We start from the raw sequence: 6848 nt of genomic DNA, 5'->3' as shown, positions 1-6848 counted from the left end.
CTGTCTTGGGATATATACATGTACAGCAGTCCATTTGTTCCACAGAGGAAAAGCAATTCTACAAATCTTATACAGCTATTTTTTTCAATCTACATGTATGTGCACAGATTACAGCTTTCCTAATTTTCTGTGTACAGATTGTGATAAAAATCGTAATTTGTAACATTGTAATCTCTATACAAAATACAGAAACATGTAATTTGCAAGTACAGATAAGGTGTACATGTAGTACCGCAATCTATTTGGATTATTATGAAAGTTGTAATTTCTATACTCAGATCAGGGTCCCGTCTTACAACGTTGATGATAATGACAGATATGAATGACGTGAGTAACCAATTATGGACGGCCAGCAATGTCAGCATCTCTTATTCATGTGTGTTCAAAATATTTTCTGAACTATGATGCATATTCATGCATTCAATGTTTTCTTGAAAATTTAGTGTGCTTGTCTTTGTTCACAAAAGAAGAAAAAAATCATGACTCTGATGGATTTCCAGAGTTATGATTGATTGGATCAATCGTAACTCTTTGTAAGACAAGGCCCAGAGGAAATAATATTTGTTTTTCCTCTGTGGCACGAATGGTCTGTTGTTGATATATTCTGGGATGTTTAACTTGTGTAGATTTATTTTTTTTTAATAAATGAGCGATAGGAAGCGTGTTTGTTAAAAAAATCATGGCAATCATGGCATTTGATTGGCTAATCTTGAGCAAATATACATGTATTCTTCATAATTATCATTGATATCTAGTTTGTGAAAGCAGGGCTTGGCCCATCCGAGCTTAAACATGTGTTCTGTTGCCTAAGAGCGAATTTATTTTGCCGAGTAATTATTCTCGGAGAGAAAAGTGTTGAACATTACCCACATTGACCCAAACGACAGGATAGTATTGAGGAGAACCATCAAGGAAATGAACTCTCCAACCCCACAAAGTGGGAAAAACCGACGCTAAACGTTGATGATGACAGATATGAATGACGTGAGTGTCAAATGTGTTAACCAATCAACCTGCTACCGTTAATTTTTTTTACCCTATGAACCCTCAATGATTTGGGATGGTCGTGACCCTATCCCTGAATTACTTGCAGATATCAAGCTTATCGGCAAAATGAAGAAATACACGACATTTGAAATATCTTTTGATTCAAGCCCAGCCGTGCCAATTGCACCTTACTCTGCTGGTACCCGGCCTGGCCCGTCTGATGTTGATAGCTTTTCCATGCTGAAGATAATCTCAGATATTGTCTCAAAATCACTGCTTTGACAGAAGTAAGATTCATCAATAGCTTACGCATAATTTGTATACGACTTGCCATATTATCACACAAGCTTACTTTTTAGTAAAACCTGACAAATGAAAGCCATTTATCAACAATATTATCTGAAAGTCTCTTAAGATGATATCATTTTTCGAAGGTCATCTTACATACAAAACCTTTGCTTATGACTGGAAGCGTTATTCTGGCTTTTAGGTTACAGTAATTGTATTTGCATTTGCGTGTTCATGGTGAAGCCGATTATCAGGCTTTTTGGGTTCAAAGGGTTAAAGATGTATGCCATAATCGGCTATCAGGGTGAGGTATAATTTTTGTCTCACCTGCGAAGCAAAGTGAGACTATAGGCGCCGCTTTTCCGACGGCGGCGGCGGCGTCAACATCAAATCTTAACCTGAGGTTAAGTTTTTGAAATGACATCATAACTTAGAAAGTATATGGACCTAGTTAATAAAACTTGGCCATAAGGTTAATCAAGTATTACTGAACATCCTATTAGAGTTTCATGTCACATGACCAAGGTCAAAGGTCAATGAACTTTGGCCGAATTGGGTGTATCTGTTGAATTACCATCATAACTTTGAAAGTTTATGGATCTGATTCATGAAACTTGTACATAAGAGTAATCAAGTATCACTGAACATCCTGTTCAAGTTTCAGGTCACATGATTAAGGTCAAAGGTCATGTAAGGTCAATGAACTTTGGCCATGTTGGGGTTTTTTGTTAAATAACCATCATATCTCTGTAAGTTTATTGGTCTAGTTCATAAAAAGTGGACATAAGAGTAACCATGTATCACTGAACATCTTGTGCGAGTTAGAGTAGTATTCAAAGTCAGCACTGCTGCTATATTGAACCGTGTGATGCAGGTGAGACGGCCAGAGGCATTCCACTTGTTATACTAAGTATTTTAAGGGCTATTATTTCTCCACATTGATGCAATTGGTGAATATTTATATAATATTGACTGGCTTTGAGGGGAATATCAAATATATTACCCTCAAAAGAGTCATATTGGTCATATATTTTTTATGTTCCCTGAAACAAGAGCCAGTTAATATTTTCATTATCATCCAAACCAGATATCTAGAGCAAAAGAAATGAAAATGGAGATATTTCTTTTAAGAATAGAGTTGTATTGTGTCATGTTTATCATGGTCTAAGATCTGCACTTTACCATTATGACGTACTTGTAAACACTCGTCCAGCGTTGTCTTTATTATGACTTAGGCCCCTCTATCGTTGGTGCGCTGATCATTATGAAGTTTATCTCTTATTTACGCATCCTCAAATGCCCGGATGTGAGACCAGGGAAAATACAAAGGTATATTTTGCATCGTCTCTGTATTCAAAGTCAATACGTGCATAGAGACCGAGCAAAATACAAATACCGGTGATATACAGTGTAACTATCCCTTCCCTATATTCAGGAAATGTAGGGCAGTACGGTTTTGTAAATGACCAATTCAGATGTCTGATATGGGTAATAATGAAGGACATTTTTCATTTCAAGGGCTACCTTTTTCATTCAACAGGCACTTATGCTGTGAAAGTGTATCTAATTGTTCTCCTGTATGTACAGTAGGATGTTGATTTGCTAAATTATCTTGAGTATGTGTGCGGCAGTTTTGGGGGCAACTGTAGAAAAGATGGTTGTCCCAAAACTTGCCCCAAAGCATACTATTTTGCTCATTTTAGGGGTAATTTTGGCTGTCATAAGGTAGTATTTATTGTCCAAATAAATGAATAAGTGGAAATTTGCATTTTTACATGGTATTGAACATACATAACATAGCATGGAGAATGAACAAAGTACAGAAAATCGAAGGATCACTATAGACAATTCTGATATACACGTGCTTAGCATTTGAAACAATTAATTTTGGCTGACATCAGTGTGATTTTGCCTGTTGCTCTCATGTATTGCCTGCTACACTTTTAGCTTTCCATAGTCAACTTTCCATACACAACTTTGCACTAGTTTAAACCAAAGTATAACATTTTTGTTTTCTTTGTTGAATCTTTATTGCTTCAATATTAAAAACAAAATATATGTACAATATTCATCGTGTACAACAAGATACATCAATATTCATCGTAATGAAGATAAAGTACATCATTAAATACATAACAAAGAGCAAGTCTCAATAGTTCAAAATCAGTAAAATGTCTCCATCTTTTATAATGTTGCATCTCCTTGTCCTTTTTAAAAGCAATAAACTTGTCAATATTTTCTACAAATTTCAACTCATTTATGAATAAAGCTAACGAAAGTTGTCCTTCTTGACATTTTGTTCTGAAACAAAAATATAAAATATGGTCCAGTGTATTCAATTTGTATGTGTACGTTATGTCACTCAGGAAAATAATATTTGAAAAAAAAATCTAGATGAATGGATATGTGTCCATGTAGTAAGTTCTGTTGTATGTGTTAGCAATTAGTCAAACATTAAACGAGCTAGAAACAGGACATTCAGGATTATTGAGTTACTGGAAATAGTATAATATAAAGACCAACTCTTCTGATAGCATGCAATCAATAGTTTGCTGTATTCATCATTTTCTGTGAGAATCATAGGATGCATGATTTTTATTTGTAAATAAAATACTTTATAGGCCAAGTCATTCCAAGATGGTGGCATTCAAATGTGTGATCTGCACCCATGTCGTACAGATTTTGTTCATTATGAAGGTAAAAACCAGTAGTTGCAGCACACGATTATTTCATGAGAAAGTCTTTTAATCAAGGTAGTTTGTCAAAATATTATCGTATGTAGAGATCTTGTACATTAATGTTACCTTATCTTTGTAAAATCATGAAATCTCAGCTCAAAGTCGATAATTCTGATGATCACCAACACTGAAAAGCATATGTGTGACAATGTATTGATATTGCTTCAAAAACTACCCGACGCATGCTTATTTTGCTCATTTCTCAGCAGTTATGAATTTTCTTCCAGAGCTATTTGATATGAAATGCTGCATGCTAAATGAACGGAGTGTTTCAATATTCATTTTTATATCATGATGTGCAAGCTATGTATATTTATGCTGAAGGGGAGTGAGGAATGAGAACAAATATGTTGTCTATGGTTTTTGTATCGCAATGCATTATGGGATGGCATTATAATAGGCAGAACCGTAATTATTTATAATAATAACTTTTATTTGTTTAACATTTTTTGTCAGAGGATACAGAGCGCAACTTATTTTACTTCGACTTACGCCTGAGCTACCGCTTTATCAGATGCGATCTGCATTCAAGGAACTAATTGTGTAAGGTACCATTCACCTCACCTGGGTTGAGTGCAGCACAAAGAGTGTAAATTTCTTGCTGTAGGAAAAAATTCCATGACTGGCATTCAAACCCATGATCTTCTTGGTGAGAGACAGAACCATAGGCTTTACTGGCCCACCTCAATTTTTATACGTTTTCCTCTTTGGAAATGTGATATTTTTCAAGTTTCTATACTTCTACAATAATTATGGATGTTATTAAGAGAGCAATATTGAGCAATTTCCATTGAGACAGCTTATATGGGAATTGATGGTCGTGTTTTTTTTCACAATTTTCTGGAGGAATTAATGTGACCCAATCTCTGTACTTTAAAACAAGAGGGTCGCGGGTTCTAATCCCCAGCCGTGGCGTAATTTCCTTCAGCAAGAACTTGATAAACATTGTGTTGCACTCAACCCAGGTGAGGTAGACAGGTACCTGTCGGGATTTTATTCCTTGAAATTACTTGAGCGTGTAACAGAAGCTCGGCTAAAGCTGGGGTTATTATGCTGCATTTACCGTATTGTAGAGCTCTTTAGAGACTTTAATAGGTAATAGGCACTATACATGTATAATCAAGTAGATGTTTAATTCTTATTAGCAGTAGTATACTAGTACTAGAATTCTGTCCCATAATGCATTGCAATTCAGAATTGTAAAGCCACATGTTATAGTTCAATGAATTCTATGATGTGAACTGTTAAGAAAAAATACATATTGATTTGTGAAAATACATGTACGTACATGTATAATACAATGTATGTATAAATTCGACATGGAGTTTTTTTTATATTTCTTGTCACTGAATGTCTGGGGAACAATTTCATCATGAAATCAGTGATTTATACTGAATGTTATAAGCTACTGATATCCTTGCATCTGATGGGCTCAGAGCAAATTAGTCGGTGAAAAGTGCAAATTAAAGGCGAATGAAACCTTTGGAATCAAAGTATAAGAACAAAGAAAGTTTGGGAGAAATATGACAAATAATGAGAAAGTTATGAGCATTTAAAAATTGCAATCATTAATGCTATGGAGATCCTCCCATTGGCAATGCGACAAGGATGTGTGATGTCACGTGTGAACAACTTTTCCTTTGGACTATAAAATACCCCCAAAATGTCTTTTTTTATCCATGATGTATTCTTTAAAAATCTGTATTATATGCCCCCCCCCCCGCCATAGAAAGAATATATGCTCTACTGATCTATGTGAAAAAAGAGACGTTTAAATGGGATATATACTACATCTTTGTCGCATTGCCAATGTGAGGATTTCCATAGCATTAGTGATGGCAATATTCAAATGCTCATAACTTTCTCATTTGTCCTGCTTTCCTTGTTGATCTGTTTATTTTATTTTTCTGTTTTCACACAAGCTATCTTGTTTCGAAGATTTCATTCTCCTTTTAAGCCTTTGTTTCTATCATCCGCTCACTCCATCTCATAAGGCGACCACACACCTTACGATTGGTCTGCGACCAGATTTCAGAATAAAATGTAGTAGAATTTGATGTTAATTTTGAGACGTGGAATTCAAATCTGTGACTATGCTATCATCCTTCTTAGAATAAAGGCAAATTTAATATGAAGTCGTAATGACGCCATAGCAGTCGTACGATTGGCTATGATTTGAAACTAATTTGGCCTTTACTCCAAAATAGAGGCTTGCAATCATTCAAAATAGTTATATTATTATTCTTTCAATTGATTTTAACCTCAAATAAAATTATGTTCCGTTCACATTTTCAGAAAATGAGCAAGATTTTTGATCGCAAACAGTCGGAAGGTGTGCGATGGCTTTCTCCTTCCTCTTTCTCTCCCCCCTCTCTCTCTGCATCTCCTTTTCTCTTTTGGGGGTCTTTTTCTACTGACCTATCTCAATCTATTATTTTCTCTCTCAACCCTCTTCCTTTTTTTAGTCTGCATGCACAGACTGCTATTTGATACTTTAACCACTTGGTAAATTGCCAGCTAGTTCATTCACTGCCAACTCGTTCACTCATAACATGGTCTACCTTCAATTAGTCTCATTCCATCCATCAACATTTCGTCTACCAACCATTAGGTCCAATAAACATTTGGTCCAATGATCACTTGTCTAATCACCTGTTCGTCTATAAACCTGTTGGTCTAATATTCATTTTCTTTTCCTTTTGCCCAACGAGCTTAATTAGACCAGATGGTATATGGACTAAATGGCTTTTGGACCAACTGGTTATTAGACCGAATAGCATTAGACTAAATGAAAGCAGACCATGTGATGAGTGTACGAACTGATGGTAGAGCACA

At 35.4% G+C, this 6848-nt stretch overlaps 1 long non-coding RNA gene across 1 annotated transcript; it reads left to right on the top strand.

Moving 5' to 3' along the window:
- The first annotated feature begins 502 nt into the window (after positions 1 to 502).
- LOC121416880 lies at positions 503 to 3415 on the top strand. The gene is made up of 2 exons (XR_005970262.1): positions 503 to 1595; positions 2187 to 3415. It is a non-coding gene; the product is annotated as an uncharacterized LOC121416880 (long non-coding RNA).
- The last annotated feature ends 3433 nt before the right edge of the window (positions 3416 to 6848 follow it).

The sequence above is a fragment of the Lytechinus variegatus genome, chromosome 6, assembly GCF_018143015.1.
Source record: "Lytechinus variegatus isolate NC3 chromosome 6, Lvar_3.0, whole genome shotgun sequence".
In the NCBI taxonomy this organism is placed as follows: domain Eukaryota; kingdom Metazoa; phylum Echinodermata; class Echinoidea; order Temnopleuroida; family Toxopneustidae; genus Lytechinus; species Lytechinus variegatus.
The sequence above is the reverse complement of the archived record's forward strand: the minus strand, read 5'-3'. Positions and strand labels throughout refer to the sequence as shown.